This window comes from Mobula birostris, chromosome 8 (assembly GCF_030028105.1).
Source record: "Mobula birostris isolate sMobBir1 chromosome 8, sMobBir1.hap1, whole genome shotgun sequence".
Lineage (NCBI taxonomy): Eukaryota > Metazoa > Chordata > Chondrichthyes > Myliobatiformes > Myliobatidae > Mobula > Mobula birostris.
Window position 1 is genome coordinate 30324969 of NC_092377.1, and position 17642 is coordinate 30342610.

The 17642-nt window shown below is 39.7% G+C and overlaps 1 protein-coding gene across 1 annotated transcript in view; it reads left to right on the plus strand.

Moving 5' to 3' along the window:
• The window catches only part of LOC140201992 (lutropin-choriogonadotropic hormone receptor-like), a 76291-nt gene that overhangs the window by 8123 nt on the left and 50526 nt on the right, over positions 1 to 17642 (plus strand). The gene's annotated exons all lie outside the window — the stretch shown is intronic.

Below are 17642 nucleotides of genomic sequence, written 5' to 3' on the forward strand. Positions count from 1 at the left end.
ATAATTTACACATTCTTTGATAATAAATAAATGAATCCTGAATCATTTTGGGTTTAAATATCAAATGTACATGCATTTCAAGAAATACCTAAACTTTGTTTGGGGTTTCATGAATTAAATTCTCTTGATTGCATTTTTACATCTCTAGTGACTTCTTTTACCACACTGTCCTTCTACTCCTGTAATCCAGTCATTCTCTGTATTCTTCATTTATGCTCTGCATGTCAGTTATTTTAGTTACCTACCTAAAAGCCTCCTAAATATTGCATTTGTTCCTGCTTCCACCATTTGCTTTGGCACCTCATTCCGGGTACTCACTACTCTCTGCATAAAGAAGTTACCTCTCAGGTCTCTTTAATCTCTCCCCTCTTACCTTGTATCCGTGTTCTCTAGTTTTGGACTCTCCAACCTTGGTGAAAAGACTAAGGTCATTTACCTTATCCGTACTCCTCATGATTGATAAATTTCTATGAGGATGCCCCTCATTCTCCTGCACTTCATTGGGAAAAAAAAGATTCAGTGTGGCCAATCTCTCCCTTTAACTCAGGCACTTTAGTCCAGGCAACATCCTCATAAATCTCTTCTGCACCCTCTTCAGCCTGCCAATGTCTTTTCTATAACAGGGTGACCAAAATTGTACACAATACTCCAAGTGTAGCCTCACCAATGACATATAGAAGTGCAACATAATGTTCTTAGTCCTGACTGATGAAAATCAGCATGCAAAAAGCCACCTTCACCACTCTGTCTATTTGTACAGCCATTTTCAGTGAACTGTGCACTTGTACTCCTGGGTTCCTATGCTTCACAACAGTTGTCACTGGCCCTACCCCTGGTTTGACTATCCAAGATACATCACCTCACACTTATCTAAGTTGAAATCTATTTGCCATTCCTCAGCCCCTCTCCCTAACTGATCAAGTTCTCTTTGTAAGCTCTCATTGTAACCTGCTTCATGATTGACACACTCATTTAGTATAATCAGCAAACTTGCTAATCTTACCATGTGCATTCTTATCCAAATTATTTAGATAAATATTGAATGACAGAGCCCCTAACACTGACCCCTGGGGCACCCTACTAGTCACAGGCCTCCAGTCAGAGAATTGACTTAGTGACTCTACAGACTAATCACGTCTCTTAATTGGCATTTGTCAATTTTGATTTGTCAAAAATCGAATTCCAACTGGTTTGTACTTGGCTACAGATGAGCACTGGGAGGACTAAAGTCATTGATTTTAATGACACATATTGTTTCCTCTGATTATGCTGTCCCCTCTGTCACTGTGTATCTGATCATTCATTAATTACTGTATACATCAATATCCTGCCTCCTCTCAGAGCTGAGCTTCTAACTCCATATTCTCTCTGTCACTAAAACACTACGTTTAGTTTCTTAACATTTTCATCTTTATTTGATACAGTTCTTTGTCAAATTTTTGGAATGCTTTCCACATTGAAGCTTTTAATTGTGCCATTATTCAGGCATTAAAATAAAATGGGTTTAATAATTTAGATGGTTGTTATTCTATGCATAGATGACCTTGCTGATCTTCAAGAGGACAAATTTTGTCCATGAGCCAGTCCTCATCAGGGGATCAGAGGTGGAGAGAGTCAGCAACTTTAAATTCCTGAGTGTTATCATTTCAGAGCTTCTAATTCTATATTTTGGGATGTTTTCTGCATTGGAGCTATTAAATGTGCCCTTATTAAGGCATTAAAATAAACTCGCTTAATAATCTAGGTTCATTTAGGTGGTTGTTATTCTCTGAATCAGTAATTGGTATATGTATTGAATGTATAATTATCACTTGATGCTTTTTCATGGATGGTTCATAAATATCATTTACTCAGAGAATTCAACTTTAAGAGAAAATATCCGTGTGTGTGTGTGTGTGTGTGTGTGTGTAGATATATATAATAACCATTTGTGTGTGTGTGTGTGTGTATATATATATATATATATATATATATATATATATATATATATATATATATATATATATAGTTCTGTGATTAGGCTAGTGTTAAATAGGTGGGTTGTTGGGCAGCGTTGGGTTGGTAGTTCCATGATGTATCTGCCAGTAAACTTAAAAAATATAAATATGCAGACATCTCAGCAAAGTGAAAAAATTTTTCCCTCTCCATTACAGACAGTTCACATTAGTATTGTTTTCATTCTGTCAAAATTCCAAATTATCTTAAACATAGAGCAATTGTCAATATTAAAAGTAACTTTGGACATAGGAATAGTAAAAAAAAAATATGAGGTAGGCTGTTTAAGATGAGAGTTTTTCCTCTCTGAGGATCATGATTCTTCCTAAAAGGGCAATGGAAGCAGAATTGTGAAGTGTTTTAAAGGCGATGTAGCCACATTTTCAATATGCCGGGAATGGAATTTTACCATGGAGACTGGGAAGTGGAATTGAGCTTAAGTTCAAATCATCTATGATATGGTAGAACAGGCTTGAAGGGCTGAGAGGCCACTCCTGTGTGATCGGTTTGTTCATTCGCCCATAACTGGCAACTTTCAATCAGGGCACTACCCATTTGTACTGGGCTGGTGGACTCTTTATAGAGCCCTTTGAACTCACCCACTGGCCAATTGAAATGTGCAGGTGAAATCAGTTGCCAAGAAGGGATAAGAAAAGCTTTTGACTATATTTAATTAAATTGATTGAAATGTTTTTCAAAGTAAAAAAGTCACAAGAATTGGTCAGTGTTCATATATTCTGAATGCATTCATCTGATAGACAGATTTACTTCAATTAAACTTCATTAATATTTCAATAGGAGTGGTGTTGGTCACATAGTGGATGGCGTACCACTAATACAGCGCCAGCACCCCAGGGTCAAGTCCTGCCACTGTGTGTGAGGAGTTTGTATGTTCTCCCTGTGACTGCATGGGATACCTCCCATATCCCAACGACGTACACGTCAGCAGGTTCATCGGTCACATGGGTATAATTCCGTGCACAGGCTCATTGGGCCAGAAGGGCCTGTTACTGTGCTGTATCTCTAAAAGAAAAAATTGGTCATTATCTGCACCATTCTACTGAATTGAAATAAAATTACAAACACTTAACTAGTAGGAAACACCTGTGAGGGAGAAAGAGCTAACACTGAGCCAACCTGGCACTCAGCGCCAGTAAGATGAAAGAGCTGATTGTGGACTTCAGGAAGGAACACATACCAATCCTCATAGAGGGGTCAGAAGTGGAGAGAGTGAGCAGCTTCAAGTTCCTGGGTGTCATGATCTCTGAGGATCTAACCTGGTCCCAACATATCAATGTAGTTATAAAGAAGGCAAGACAGCAGCTATACTTTATTAGCAGTTTGAAGAGATTTGGCATGTCAACAAATACACTCAAAAACTTATATAATTGTACCGTGGAGAGCATCCTGACAGGCTGCATCACTGTCTGGTATGGAGGAGCTACTGCACAGGACTGAAAGAAGCTTGCAGAAGGTTGTAAATTTAGTCAGCTCCATCTTGAGTACTAGCCTACAAAGTACCCAGGACATCTTGAGGGAACGGTGTCTCAGAAAGGCTGCATCCATTATTAAGGACCTCCAGCACCCAGGGCAGGCCCTTTTCTCACTGTTACCATCAGGTAGGAGATACAGAAGCCTGAAGGCACACACTCAGCGATTCAGGAACAGCTTCTTCCCCTCTGCCATCCGATTCTTAAATGGACATTGAAGCTTTGGACACTACCTCACTTTTTTTAATATACAGTATTTCTGTTTTTACACTTTTTTTAATCTATTCAATATACATAACTGATTTACTTGTTTAATGATTATTATTATGTTTTATTTTATTTATTATTATTTTTTCTCTGTGCTAGATTATGTATTGCATTGAACTGCTGCTGCCAAGTTCAAAATTTTCACGTCACGTGGCAGTGATAATAAACCTGATTCTGATTCTGATTTTCGTTTGATGGAAAATGTTTTTAATTGTTTTTGACAATTCAAATGTACTTTTAGTTTTTAAAAAATGATATTTTTACTTTTTTGACATTTTTATTTTTAATGGGGCTTGTGACTTTTTTTTAGATTAGATTATGAGGACACTCAGTCCTCGTTTATTGTCATTTAGTAATGCATGCATTAAGAAATGATACAATGTTCCTCCAGAGTGCTATCACAAAAAAAAACAGGACAAACCAAAGACTAACACTGACAAGACCATATAATTATAACATATAGTTACAACAGTGCAAAGCAATACCATAATTTGATAAAGAGCAGACCATGGGCACGGCAAAATAAAGTCTCAAAGTTCCCATCGACTCCTGATAGTACCGATAGCAGGCGGCAAAAGGGAGAAACTCTCCCTGCCATAAACCTCCAGGCACTGACAACTGCCGATGCATTGGAAGCACCTGACCACAGCCGACTCTGAGTCCGTCCGAAAACCTCGAGCCTCCAACACCGAGCACTGAGCACCATCTCTGCCGAGCGCTTCGACCCCACCCCAGCCGCCGAGCAACAAGCAAAGCCGAGGACTCGGGGCCTCCTCCTCCGGAGATTCTGGATCACACAGTAGCAGCGGCAGCTACTTCCAAGTGACTTGGAGCATTTGTGAATATTAAAGACACTCATTTTAATTCTCAGCTTTGGAAATCGTTAAGCTGGGCCTCATCGATTTTCGAAGTTATTCAGATGCCGCAGCCATCCAGTTGCAATGGGAGAAGCCCTAAACAATGTGCAGGGCAGTGTCTTCGGCTTCCCTGATGAGCTGGCAGTCGGCCTTCTAAAGGAGAACTGCTCTCCGACGATTACAGTGGAGTGAAAGGTATGATCCAGTATAGAAACAATTAGGAAACCTTAAGTGCTTTTTTCATAATTGCACTCACATGCTGAGACAAGGATAGGTCCTCCAACATAAAGACACATAGGAATTTAAAGTTTCTAACACTCTCTCTCCACCTCTGATACTCCGATGAAGTCTGTCTCATGGACCTATGGTTTCCTTCTCCTGAGGTCAATAATCAGCTCCTTGGTCCTGCTAACATTGAGTGAGAGGTTGTTGTTGTGGCACCACTCAGCCATATCTTCAATTTCCTTCCTATATGCTGATTGATCACCACCTTTTGATTGATATGAAAAACTGGGATATTATTGGTATATTGAAGGAAGAATAACAAGGTTCATAGTACATTTTAATTCAGTATACTGAAATAGAATGAAAAATATAATCAATTGGAATTTTATGTTCAGGGCTTGAATAAGAATTAGTTCTGTCTATTAGAACTCTATACTTTCAGAAGGATTAGAGTGTACTTAGAATTCTATGCTTGGGATTACTGAATATTCAAAGTTCAAAGTAAATTTATTATCAAAGGATGAATTTGATACCGTATGTTACCTTGAGATTAATTTTCTTGCAGGCATTTGCAGGATAAAAAAAGAAATGCAATAGAATTTCATGAAAAAACTACACATAGAGGGACAAAGACTGACAACCAATGCACAAAAGAAAACGCACTGTGGAAATAAAAATAATACTGAGAACATGAGTTGTAAAGGTTGTAGAATCGGTAGGTTCAGAGTGGTGGAGAATAATGTTATCTACACTGGTCAGGAGTCTGATCGTTATAGTGTAATAGATGTTCCTAAACCTGATGGTGTGGGACCTGATGCTTCTGTACCTCCTTCCCGATGGTAGAAGCAGGAAGAGGACTTGGCCTAGATGGCAAGGGTCTTTGATGCTCTCTTGTGGCAGTGCTCCACGTAAATAGTGGAGAGGGCTTTGCCTGTGATGGACTGGGTTGTATCCACCACTTTCTGCAGCTTTCTCCATTCCCAGGCATTGGTGGTTCTATACCAGACTGTAATACAACCAGTATCCTAACTCCATGGTGGAGGATTGCGCTGGTGAAGCGCAGTGCTGACTTACTGGCAGCAAACAAACTAGAAATTACTGTATTAAACACACTTTTTCTCAGATATGATCACTACGATCAATAGCCAGTAATTTTCCCAATGGAGCTGAGCTTTAGAACCACCTATATGATATTTTTACAGTGTGAACTGAAATCTCAAAGGTGCAGGATGGTTGTAGCATGGCGAGTACAAGCCAAATCAAGGCAGCGAGGCCCAGGCCTGAGAACACTCAATGAGCCAGTGCTTGGCCATTGCTGGAGCGGACTCGGAGGCAATCCGATGTGGCAGAGTCAAGGCGGCAGGGCCCAGGCTCAAGAACCAGGAATGAGCCAGTGTTTGGACATTGCCGCGGCAGATTTGGAGGCGATTTGACGCAGCAGAAACAAGGTGAGGCACTGGGGCCTGAGCGTGAGGCTCAACCTGCTGTTTGGATGATTTAAGTGCCAGGCCAGATTGGAAAGGTTGTGTTTAGGCCAAAACAAGGTGGCAGTACCCAGGCCTGAGAGCATATCAAAAACAGCGGGGCCCGAGTCCAAGAGTGAGGGGAACAACCTGAGGTTGGGCCAAAAGGTCAGGATGTCAGGGCCAGAGGAGAGGGGCGGTCCGGTGTTCCGAGAGGTTTACTCATCTCTGCACTGTGACCTGCAGCTCTCGGGCTCCTGGATCGGATACAGTGATGACTGGTTTTGGGGCTGCCGGCTCACTTTCATGGACTTCAGTTCTGAATGTTATTTCCTTACTTTTATTGTTTGTACGATTTTGTTTCTTTCCTGCACATTCGGTGTTTGACAGTCTTTTTTTTTAAATGGGTCTATTTGGTTTCTTTGGTTTGTAAGGAGATGATTCTCAAAGTATGTGTACTTTGATAATAAATGTACTTTCAACTTTGACACTCTGCACCTGTACATCTTTTGGTGACATACTGAATCTAAGCAAACTTCTGAGAAAGGAGAATTGGTGGTGTGCTGCCTTTGTGATGACACTTGTGTGCTGGTCCCAGGACTGATCTTCTGATTTGTTAATGCCAAGGAATTTTAAACTCCTGACCCTTTCCATTCCTATTTCACTGTGTGGTTTTGAGTGACTGGAATTCAATGGTTAGATCTGAACTCTTCAAACCAGCTGGTGTCCATGACCAGAGAAGCCTTAATATAGCAAAAGATTTATCTTACTTTCATGTAGATTATTATATTCAAATAGATATGTCACCACTCGCTTTGAACACCATGTACTGCTGCATGAGATCAGAACAAATTGAGTCAGATAAGCAAGCATGATACTGTCTATCAAAATATAAAATTAAATGTTTTGGAGCAGCCTGAAAAAGCAGGAAGGATTGAAATTGCAATGTAGTGTTAAATTCAGCATAGAAGGTCAGTTGATTTTCATGTAAGTAATGACTTAAGCAAGTATACCAAAGTTTAATTGATCTTTTGTGCGAGTTGTTTATTAGTGGAACTTCTGGTGAGATCGTTACCTCTCATTAACATGACAAGGTGCTCCAAAGGAAGAGCTTACAAATTTCCTCAAGTTTACCACATTTAAAAAGCTATAAATTTTCTCCTAAAATTTCAGGTGGACATACTATGTCTAATGGCCATTTGAAAACGTAAGCACGAGATTCTGCAGATGCTTGAAATCCAGAGTAAAACACACAAAATGCTGGAGGAACTCAGCAGGCCAGGCAGCATCTGTAGATTGGAGCTTTTTATTTATTACTGCTCCTCCTTCTCACCAGTACTAAAACTTTATATTGAAATACTTTCTGTGGCAGCAGTTTCAGTGAATTCAAATACTGAAAATTTTGCTTAAACGTATAGTGCCTATTTACCTCAGATGTATTTGATGTTAATTTCACATTTTTGTTCCAGATTTTTGTTCCTTCAGTGTTAAAGTATATCTTTTCAGTGTTTTACATAAATAAAATAATTATTATAATAAAACATTTATTTCAGGCATTTTTATTCAATATTCATCTGTATATAATGTTCAATGCCTTCCAAAGAATAGTGACCAAGGCAAATAATTCACAAAACTTAATAAAGCTTATTTTACTCAACAGAATGCCTCAAGGTGCTTCAAGGAAAATTATCAAACAAAAGTTAACATCTAACCACGAAAAGACGTAATTTGGGATGTTTATGCTTGACTAAGCCTATGCCTAGTATTTGCCTTTTGGAAGGTCCAAGCCAAACTAATCTTCAGTGGCCACACAGCTCCTGCATGGGCCTCTACCCTCTGCGGTGGTCACTACCAGAAGAGTAGGTAATAGATGCTCAAGCTTGTGACAGTCTTAAGGCAGTTTGTGCTAAGAAAAGCCTTTTAGAATGCTTCCAAGTCTCTCAGAGGTGCATAGAAACAATCAAAGAACACATAGTTTAATGTTTTAAATGACTAAAAACTGTATTCTACTTAATATTACGTATTAAGTTAAATAAATAACTTCACATGCAGTATAATTAAGGTCATTTTCTCCGTGCAGATGTGTTGACACTGCAGTAGATGCATAAGTCTTGTCCAGGTTTCCAACTAAGAGCAGAGGCACAAGGTAAAAAATGCTGCCATTTGTCTCCAGCACATTTTGTACTTCTGTGCAATAGTAGATAGACATGAGCATCTAGAATATTCTGATACATGCACTACAGCTGATGGTCTGAGAGGCCACGCATAATAGATCAAATGAACTAAAGATTGGTCCAACGGAGGTGTTTATTATTAAAGAAGAGACAAAAGGTGCAGAGGTTTAAGGAGGAATGAGGAGGCATACAAAAGTGAGATAGGTCAGCTGATTCAGTGCTGTCACAACAACAACTTCACACTCAATGTCAGCAAGACCAAGGAACTTGTGGACTTCACACCAGTCCTCATTGAAGGGTCACTGGTGGAAAGGGTGACCAGTTTCAAGTTCCTGGACATCAACATCTCAGAGGTTCTGTCCTAGGGCAAACATATTGATGCAACCATGAAGAACACACACAAGTGCCTCAGCTTCGCTAGGGAATGCTGTATTAGGCAAGGCAAGGAAGAATACAATCCTAATGAGATCAAAGGAGATTAGTGTAGTTTGATTTTTTTTAAAAAAAAGGTCACCATGCATATGGTTGGCTGGAAAGCCCATAAAAAGGATTTAAAATTGCCTGAGTTGCTTGAATTAAGATCATAGAAACATAGAAAACCTACAGCACAATACAGGCCCTTTGGCCCAGAAAGCTGTGCCGAACATGTCCTTACCTGTATTACCTAGGGCTACCCATAGCCCTCTATTTTTCTGAGCTCCATGTACCTGTCCAGGAATCTCTTAAAAGACCCTTTCGTATCTGCCTCCACCACTGTCACCGGCAGCCCATTCCACACACTCGCCACTCACTGCATTTTTTAAAAAAAAAAGCAACTTACCCCTGACATCTCCTCTGTACCTACTTCCAAGCATCGTAAAACTGTGCCCTCTTGTGTTAGCCATTCAGCCCTGGGAAAAAGCCTCTGGCTCTCCACACGATCAATGCCTCTAATCATCTTATACACCTCTATCAGATCATTGTCACTTCCAGATGATTGTGTGTCCACATGATGAAAGTCCACAAGATACAACTGTGAGAAGAACCTGAAAACATTTGTAAGTGTTATTTTTAGGCTACCAAATTGGGGTTGTGATATTGACTACCTACAGGCTGAATTTTGATTTAAAGGCATCATCCTGCAAATTGTAGCTTCTCACCACCGGCTTCTCAGTTGATTGGAGGCGTATATAATTGGGTAGGCAAAAAAGCAAGTTTACTTGTATAGCACTTTTCAAATATGAGGCAGTTCAACATAGAACAAGATATAAAAATCAAACATCTAATTTCAGACAATGTATAAAAGAAAAAAATCACACAAATAGATATGATAAATACAGTGCAGGAGATTCTAATTAAAAGCTACAGTGCAAAGAAAAGCTTTAAAAGAGCTTAAATTTGGGACTGACTTCAGATCCTGTGGAAGCTTATTCCAGATACGTGGAGCATCGTAACTAAAAGCTGTTTCACCATGTTTAGTTTTGACGCTGGGGACGGTAAGCAGACCTCACCCCGATGACCTGAGAGCTCAGGAAGATTCATAATGCAGCAAGAGATCGGAGATGTATTTTGGCTGTAGACCATTCAGTGCCTTATAAACCAGCAGTAATATTTTAAAGTCAGTTCTCTGGTGAACAGGAAGCCAGTTTAGTGATCTGAGAACTGGAGTGATATGTTCTACTTTCTTGGTCTTAGTGATGACTCTAGCAGCAGTGGTCTGAATCAGCTGCAGCTGTCTGAGAGATCTTTTACAGAGACCTGTGAAAACGCCTTTACAGTAGTCACTACTACTACGTCGACTCAGGCCTAGGGGGCTGGCGTCAGGCACAATGACGGACTCTCCACTTACAGTAGTCAAGACTACTAAAAAATGCATGAATGTGTTTTTCTAGATCTTGCTGAGACATAAGCTCTTTAACTCTCACTATACTTTTAAGGTGTTTAGTAGGCTGACTTTGTAATTGTCTTAATGTGGCAGTGAAAATTTACATTGGAGTCCATCACAACACCAAGGTTTTTGGCTTGGTTTATGGTCTGTAATGACATGGATTCTAAGTGAGCACTGACTTTTAATCATTCTTTTTTGGCACCAAAACCAATTATTTCAATTTTCTCATTGTTTAACTGGAGGAAATTTTGGCTCACCCAATCACCAATCTTTCAGTACCTTTTGTTTTAGTGATTCTATAGTCACTTGATGACACTGTTACATAAATCTGAGTGTCATCCGCATTATTAAGGTAAAGTATTTTGTTGCTTCCCGTGATTTGAGCTGGAGGGAGTATGTATGTGTTGAAGAGAGGAGGCCCTAGTATCGCCCCTTGAGGCATTCTGCATGTCATTTTTGTTCGGTCAGATATGCAGCTACCAACCGATACAAACTAGTGCATCCTGTAAATATGATTTAATTTACTTTAGGACTGTACCGATAGTCATGGGGAACTTTACATATGTCCAATTAGCAGAGAGAAGCTAGAAGTCAAATTCATGGAATGTATATAAGCTGATTCTCCAGACTGAAAGAGAAAAGAAGTTCTCTTATTATGTTACGGTGGTGAAGAATTCCAGGGTATTTATGGAGCAATATCACCTACTTCTGATGACTGTGGCAAACTCTGCACAGACTGCACATTTCACTCCGCAGCAGAATATGTGCATGTGACTGATGCATTCTGTGCTTTAAGGAAGAAACAATTGATAAGAGAAAAAATATTTTAGATCTCTTTCTGAGCAACAAAATAGGAATAAATTGATGTTCATGGTGTAAATGGGTCTTCAGCATGAAGTGACCCCAACATTATTTTACAGCGACTGAGAAAATACGTTGAAAGGCAAAGAAATGACTAGCAGTTACGGAAATAATGCATAATTCACAAAGAAATTATATTCCTTTAAGGAAAACGGTGCATAACTGGCTGACAGCAGAAATGATAGATAGTAGTATATGCAATGAAGAGGCTTAAAAGTTGACAATAGGCCTGAGGGTCATGAACGTTTTAGGGTTTAGAGGACCAAGGAATTGAAAAAGAAAAGGAAGACAGAATGTAACAGTAAGCTAGGATGATACATAAAACAGACTGCAAAAGCTTTAATAGATATGTAAAAAGAAAACAAGGTTCTTCATAGGGAATTAGGTGCTATGTAAAACGGCAAGACCCCAGGGTTGTGATCTCAGGTTTGCTACCCATGCCATGTGCTACTGAGGCCAGAACTAGGAAATTATACAGTTTTACACGTGGCTAAGGAGTTGTTGTAGAAGGGAGGGTATAAGATTTTTAGGTCATTGGGCTCTCTTAGAGGGAAGGTGGGACCTATATAGAAGGGACGGTTTGCACCTGAACTGGAGGGGACTAATATCCCGGTGGGAAGGTTTGTTAATGCTGCACGGTGGGGTTTAAACTAGAGCTGCAGGGAGTTGGGAACCAGAGTGCCAGAACAGTTCACGGGGAAGTTTTGGAGACTGATGTTCATAAGACCTCAGACAAAGTCAGGAGTCAAGAGGTTGAGCATGGTACGACTAATGTCCTGGAATACATATATGTCGATGCAAGAAATATCATAGGAAAGGCAGCTGAGCTCAGGGCATGGATCAACACCTGGAATTATGATATTATAACCATTAGTGAGACTTGGCTGCAGGAGTGATAGAACTAGGAGCTCAGTATTCTGGGGTTCCGTTGTTTTAGACATGACAGACTGGGAGGGATTAAATGAGAAGGGGTGGCCTTGCTAGTCAGGGAAAATGTCATGGCAGTGCTCCATCAAGATTGACTGGAAAATCGTCCAGTGAGGCGTTATGGGTGGAACTCAGAAATAAGAAAGGTATGACCATGTTAATGGGGCTTTATTACAGACTACTCAACAGTCCTAGTGATTTAGAGGAACAAATCTGTAAAGAGATCACATACTTTTGCAAGAAACATAAGGTTGTTACAGTAGGTGATTTTAGCTTTCCGTATATCGACTGGTAATCCCATACTGTAAAGGGACTAGATGGGATAGAGTTTGTCAGATGTGGTCAGGAAAGTTTCCTTCATCAGTGTGTAGAAGTCCCAATGTGAGGGTGTGTGATACTGGATCTGCTGTGAGGGAATGAGAGAGGGCTGCTGACAGAAGTTTGTGTAGGGGAACACTTTGCACCTAGTGACCACAATGCCATTATTTTCAAAGTAAATATGCAAAATGGTAGGTCTGGTCTGCAGGTTGAGATTCTAAATTGGAGTAAGGACAATTCTGATGGTATCAGAAATGACCTGCTAAGTGTGGATTGGGACAGGCTGTTTACTGGCAAAGGTGTACTTGGTTAGTGGGAGGCCTTCGAAAGTGAAATTTTGAGAGTACAAAGCTTGAATGTGCTTGTGAGAGTCAAAGGTGAAGATGACAAGTGCAGGGAACCTTGGTTTTCAAGAGGTATTAAGGCCCTGGTTGAGAGAAAAAAAAAGATGCATAGCAGGTATAGGCAGGTAGGAAGAAATGAAGTGCTTATGGAGTATAAGAAATGCAAGAGATCACTTAAGAAAGAAATTAAGAGGGTTAAAAGAAGGCATGAAGTTGCTCTAGCAGATGTTGAAGAGAATCCTAAGGGATGCTACAGATATTTTGAGAACCAAAGGATTGCAAGGGACAAAATTGGTCCTCTGGAAGATCAGAATGTTAATCCATGAGTGCAGCAAAACCAGATGGGGGAGATCTTAAATAATTTTTTTGCATCTGTATGTACTCTGGAGATAGACACAGAGTCTATAGAAGTGAGACAAAGCAGCATTAACTTCATGGACTCTGTATAGATTATTCATGGACTCTGTATAGATTACAGAGGAGGAGGTGTTTGCTATCCTGAGGCAAATCAGGGCGGATGACTCCCCCGGGCCTGACAAGGTTTTCGCTTGGACCCTACGGGAGGTAAATGAAGAAATTGCCAGGGGCCTAGCAGGCATATTTAAATCACCTTTACCAATAGGACAGGTACCATAGGATTGGAGAATAGCTGAAGTTCTTCCACTGTTTAAAAAAAGCCCTAAATATAAACCGGGAAATTATAGGCCGGTGAATCTGATGTCAGATGTGGGAAAGTTGTTAGAAGGTATTCTAAGGGACCAGATATGAGTATTTGAATAGACATGGACTGATTAAAGATGGTCAGTATGGCTTCGTGTGGGATAGGCCATGCCTAACCAATCTTATAGTTTTTTGAGGAAGTTACCAGGGAAGTGGATGAAGGCAAGGCAGTGAATGTTGTCTACATGGACTTTAGCAAGGCATTTGACAAGGTCCTACATAGGAGATTGGTCAGAAAGGTTCAGTCATTCAACATTCAAGATGAGTTAGTAAATTGGATTAGATATTGGCTTTGTAGGAAAAGCCCGAGAGTGGTAGTAGATGGTTGCCTCTCTAACTGGAGGCTTGTGGCTTGTGACTTGTGGTGTGTTGCAGGAATCAGTGCCAGATCCATTGTTGTTTGTCATCTGCAGTATATCAATGATCAGGATGATAATATGGTTAACTGGATCAGCAAATTTCTGGACGATAGCAAGTTTGGGGGTGTGGTGGACATCTAGGAAAGCTATCATAGCTTGCAAAGTGATCTGCATCAGCCAGAAAAAAATGGGCTGGGAAATGGCAGATGGAATTTAATGCCGACAAATGCAAGATTTTGAACTTCAGTAGGACCAACCAGGGTAGGTCTTACACAGTAAACAGTAGGGAAATGAGGATTGTGGTGGAACAAAGGTATCTGGGAATACAGGTCCATGATTCATTGAAAGTGGTGTCGCAAATAGATAGGGTCATAAAGAAAGGTTTTGGCACATTGGCTTTTATAAATCAAAGTATTGAGTACAGGAGATGGGATGTTGGTGAGGCCTAATTTGGAGTATTGTGTGCAGTTTTGCTCACCTACCCACAGAAAAGATGAAAACAAGGTTGAAGGGGTGTATAGAAAGTTTATAAGGATGTTGCCAGGTTTGGAGGACTTGAGATTAAGGGAAGATTGAACAGGATGGGACTTTATTCTTTAGAACTTAAGAAGATTGAAAGGAGATTTATAGAGGCATACAAAATTATGAGGGCTATAGGTGAGGTTAATGCAAGCAGGATTTTTCCACTGAAGTTGGGTGGGTCTACAACCAGAGGTCATGGGTTAAGGGTGAAAGGTGAAAAGTTTAACTGTAGCATGAGGGGAAAGCTCTTCACTCAGAGGGTTGTGGGAGTGTTGAATGAGCTGCCAGCACAGATGGTGCATGTGAGCTCATTTCAATGTTTAAGAAGTTTGAAAAGGTACATGGACGGTAGGGTTATGGAGGGCTATGGTCCCAGTACATATTGATGGAAGTAGGCAGTTTAAATGCTTTCGGTATGGATTACATAGGTCAAAGGGCCTGTTTCTGTGCTGTAGTTCTCTATGACTCTTAAAAAAAAATACAAGCAAGCGTAGAAGTGGATCCTTTATGGTCAGAGACAAAAATTTATACTGTGGTATAAGGAAATTGTCGAGGAATTAGCAACTTCTTTGTGCCTGTCATCAAAGAATGTACAATAAACCTGCCTGAAATACCTGCGATCTGGAGGTATACAAATGAAGGAAATAAGTATTGTTTAGAAAAAAGTACCAGATAATAGGTGAGATCAAAAACTGATCAGTCCTAAGGGATGTAGGGTGGCTTCTGAGATGATGGATTTGCTGCTTATCATCTTCCAAAATTTCACAGGTTCTGGAATTGTCCCTGTACTTTGGAAGTTAGCAAATATGACCCCTCTTTTTAAGGATGGATGGATCTATGAAATGAAGATTATATTTGACAAATAAACTGGGGTTCTTTGATGATGTCATAAGTAGGAAGAGCCAGTGGAGGTGGGACATTTGGTTTTCAGAAGATTTTCAATGCAGTTGCACACAGATTGATCAACAAGGTTAGAGTTTGTAGAGATGGAGAGTAATATGCTGATATGGATTAAGAAATCAAGGAATAGGAATAATTTAAATGTGATTCGAAGCATGTTTACATCATTTCAAGTTGAAATGAAATTAGTCTCATACTGAACAGAGACAAGTGAATTTTCAATGACTATAGTGTCAAATTCTTCAGTTATTTGTCATATCTGCAAAGGTTGTATGTGTTCTCAGTCAAACAGCAAATTTAGCCAATGGCAAACTTGAAAAATCTTCCAATATCAGTAAAGTTCACTTACTGCATGGATACATCACTGATTTAGTTATATTAAACACACTGCGAATGTTCAGCTAGAACCACTGAGTGAATGATCTTTCTCAGCTTCTTCTTGCATAAACTAGAATATTGACGGGGCTTTGAACTAACTGGAATGGAGAAGATTCTAGTTGAATAAATCAAAAAGGATGAGAGAGGAATGGCACTAAACAGTGAGGGGGTGCATGAAGAGCAAAACAGAAAGGGGCCAAAACTATCAGCAAATGTGTGTAGCAGAAAGTAAATCCAATGTACAGAGTTTAATGATTTGACAAGGTGGCACATAAAAGTCTAGTGCCCAAGAGTCCATGGTATTGGAAGAAATATGTAGCATGGAATGAAGAGTGGGCATTCAGTGGGGAGCAATAAATATGTACCTCCTGAAAATGCAAAGAACACTCGCAGATCTGCAGACCATTTGATCCAACTGAGTTTAACTGTAAGATATACTGTGACTTACTAAACACAAAAAGCTACTCAACCAATGTAAACACAAACACAGAGTTGGTCTTGCTTCTTTTCTGGCTGAATAAAAATATACAAATACTGATTAGCCAGCCTTTTTCTTACGCCCAAGAAGTACCAACGGCTAGATCAAGAAATACACTGTAATGTGGCCATCTTACACTTTCATCTGTACCTCAGTATTTTTTTCTTTTATTGAGATGCGGCGCTGTATAGGCCCTTTCTGACCTTTGAACCACGCCACCCAACAATCCCCTGATTTAATCCAAGCCTAATCATGGGACAGTTTACAGTGATTAACAGTGATTACACCACCAACTGGTGCCTCTTTGGACTTTGGGAGGAAATTGGAACACCCGGAGGAAACCTACACGGTCATGGGGAGAATGTACAAACTCCTTATTGGCAGTGAGAATTGTACCAGGACACCAGTATTGTAAAGCGTTATGCTAACCACTATGCTTCCATGGTAACATTAAAAAAACAAGGTTTTAAATTTTTAACAAGTCGCAATTAATCTGCTCGGTCACATCATGTAATTATTACTTAGACCCCCCAAGAGCATGATTTCAATTTAGGAAGTTTTATCCTTTTTTGCCATCCCTTGCCTACAGATGAACCTATCTGTCATGAAGAAGTGGTTGTGAAATTGTACGTACATTGTGTAAGCCTGAAATGGTGCTCAAAACTATGACATTGAGCAAAATCAAAGCTGCAGTAAAGTGAGATATGGCTCTTTCACTGTGCATGTCAGTTCAGTTACAAAGATGGGAATAACATTTTCTCATGACATTGAACATAATTTGTTGGACTTGCACAAATCCTGTAATTGCATCCTTAGGTTTTGTGTTATACGGGAATGATTGATATTGCTCAAGAAGGGGCCATCATGAAATCTTAAAAATTAATCATCACAGCAAAAGGACATGTTCCAGGAATAGATTGTTTAATTGTATGTAAGAGTCAATAATACCTATCTTTTCAAACAATTATGACATTAAACCTGTAATGACCAATACAAATTATTACTCCACAACCATCTAGCTCCTTAAATAGTGTGGATAACTTTGCTCACCACTACTCTGAACTGATTTTACAACCTACAGACTCACTATCAAGGACTCTTTACAGCTCATGTTCTCTGTATTTTTTTTATTTGTACTATTTGTCTTTTGCTCCTTGGTTGTTTTTCTATGGCAGCATCTATAGGAAGAGGTACAGTCAACATTTTGGGCTGGGACCCTGAGTCCTGACGAAGGGTCCCGGCCCGAATCGTTGACTGTACCTCTTCCTATAGATGCTGCCTGGCCTGCTGCATTCACCAGCATTTTTTGTGTGTGTTGCTTGAATTTCCAGCATCTGCAGATTTCCTCGTGTCTGGTTGTTTTTCTATCTTTATTTATGTATTTTTTTCATAAATTCTATAGTATTTCTTTATTTACCAGTGAATGCCTGTAAGAAAATAAAATTCAAGGTAGTATATGGTAACATATGCATATTTTGGTAATAGATTTTACTTTGA